Raw genomic sequence first — 2,500 nt, forward strand, 5'->3', positions numbered from 1 at the left:
AAAACCTGAACCCACCTACCGTGTGGGGGCATTTTATGGGTCCCCATGAGGAAAGTGGTCCATATTAGGGTTAGGGCTTGGTTTTAGGGTTAAGGGTAGGGTAAGGGTGAGGAAATGAATGAAGTCAGTGAGGGGTCCCTGCAAGGATAAAGTGATATGGTGTGTGTGTGTGTGTGTGTGTGTGTGTGGGCAGTATCGTCGCCATTACACGGCTGTTTTTCTTCCTACTGCACCTGATATGAATCACGTCATATACGATTTCTTCCTCCGCCTAATCATTCACATGCAGCATGACAGCTGTATCTGCTGACACAAAAGAGGAATCAGTCCAGTTCCTGCCTAAAATGTCCCCTTTAATTCGGGTCCAGCTAATTGTGCAGATTGCTGACGTAGCCGGCAGTAAAGTCCCTCCACCTCAGCTCTCTCTCTCTCTCTCTCTCTCTTTTTTTTTTTTAGCTATTTACAGTAAGGCTTTCAAGGAGCCCAAGCCAAAATTGTGGACAAGTTCCAGCGAAATAGGACCCAAGCACCCTGAACAGCCTCTCTCTCTCTTTTTTTTTTTTTTTTTGCCTCACTTTTATTCACTCCTGTTCTCTCTCAAGAGTTCCTCCTGAAACTATTTGGCAAACGGTGGAGGGGAAGGGAAGGAAAAAGGAAAAAAAAAATCGACTTTGAAGGAGGAAAAACAACAAGTCGTTCTTGAGCCACCCACACCCCATCTGCCACGGTATTATCTCCTTTTATTATCTGCAGATTATGTGTTGCGCTACGATTTCTGCAGCTTGCTCTGCTCGGTCGCTGGGATTGTGTTCTCGTTGTTTTTCATTCGCGGAGCGTCGTGATATGAGACAGTGATGAGGCGAGGGGAGGGAGAAATTTCCACCCCCATGTGCATCTGATTGTCCATTCAGGGCCCTCCTAATGACTTGTAAGTTCCCCCATGCACTTCCATTTTCTGTCCAATTAATTCTTTTCTAGCCGTCCGGATAAAGGGAAACAATAGGGGCTCCTGCAGAGACAGCATAATGAATCATTAACATTCAGCAGCGCAGCCCTGGCACTTGGCTTCCTCCTCCGTGGGCCGGTTGGGGACGGCTGCTTAGCATGCATGCCAGGGCGGGCCTCGGTACTTCCAGCTAGCCCCCCGGACCAGAGCAGCCGCGTCTCCCCCCCCCCTCCTTCCTCCCATGCTAAGGGGGGGAGGCTGGAGTGTGAGGATGAACAGCGCTGTTTTGCTGACGGTCAGGCCGGCCGTACTGAAGAGACACCCAGAAGACTCAACCCCGGGGCCCTGCGTGTCGTCCGGGGGTTCGAGAGGTCCAGCCAGAGACGGAAAGAAAACTGTCGAACGCCACTTATTGCGGCTTTACTGAGCACCTATAAACCCCTTTCTGGGAAAAGAAAAAAGAAGGGAAAACAAAAAAACCAAAAAAAAAAAAACCAGGCAGAGTGGTGCAGAGGCGTATTAAAACTTGGGCAAAACATGCTGATAAATCCCCTGCATCACATCTGAAGGTCTGAAATGCGCTGCCGGGATTTGAATAGCTATCGCCGTTGCAGGCAAATGTGCAACATTTGGAAAAAGTCGTAAAGGTGTGCGATAGCTGCAGCTCAAGCACGAATGACAAGCGCCTCTCGCCAAACCCGTCAGGCCCTTAAGCCAAAGGGCCCAGTGAATTGAAAAGTCACGACTCCAAACGTCAAGGAAAAAAAAAGGTATCTTTTATTTTATCCACCAAAAACAAAAAAAACAACAAAAAAACCAAAAAAAAAAAACATGGCCAAAGAATGTGTAAGCTGTGCACGTGTGAATGAATCTCTAGTTAATAGTACGACAATAAATTTCACAGCCTTTGTCATCAATTATACACCAGAATAATATAGGAAAGAAAAACCCAGAAACAAACACTGGTCTGCGAACAAAACGTTGAGCACGATGTTCCCTCCGCAGTATCTCTCAAACTATCACAAAAACTCTACTTAACCCCCCCACCCCCCAACCCCACCCAAACCGTCAGGAATGATGCCGAATTAAGGACGAGACCAGGACTCCTCCGTCCGAGTCCGTGGCGTGGAGGACTGATTGTATGCTGCATGTTAAACTCAACCTCTTTTATTATTGAAATACTGACAACAACAACAACAACAACAAAAAAGCATTAGAAGGCACAAACAGATTCTGCGCGAGACGGCGTTGACGACCCGACGCTCGTGACGACGTGACGCTGCTGCTTTACGTTGTCGACGAAGTTGTTTGATTATTCAGAAACTGGCGATGTTTGACGTTACGTCATGTCACGTGTGTTTATTGCCCGAGGAGAGGGGGGAGAGGGGGGGAAGAGATGCTGGTGCACGTGCACGCACGCGCGCGCACACTATGGAGCCCATGTCTGCGTGCGCGCGTACAGTAGGTCCCGGCTGACGTGTCAGTCAGTGTGTGCGGTGTTATCTTACCCCATTTCCTTCAACCCCGCATCGTGACGAATCGCGATTCGCCAAG

At 48.6% G+C, this 2,500-nt stretch overlaps 1 protein-coding gene across 1 annotated transcript in view; it reads right to left on the reverse strand.

The window, feature by feature from the left end:
- Nucleotides 1-1,727: 1,727 nt before the first annotated feature.
- LOC130120126 (transcription factor Sox-8) overlaps nucleotides 1,728-2,500 on the reverse strand; it is a 4,412-nt gene continuing 3,639 nt past the window's right edge. Inside the window, exon 3 of the mRNA XM_056288765.1 lies at nucleotides 1,728-2,500. This exon is cut by the window's right edge and continues 1,756 nt beyond it. The gene's annotated coding sequence lies outside the window, so the exon portion shown is untranslated.

Source organism: Lampris incognitus, chromosome 10 (genome assembly GCF_029633865.1).
Source record: "Lampris incognitus isolate fLamInc1 chromosome 10, fLamInc1.hap2, whole genome shotgun sequence".
Classification (NCBI taxonomy): domain Eukaryota; kingdom Metazoa; phylum Chordata; class Actinopteri; order Lampriformes; family Lampridae; genus Lampris; species Lampris incognitus.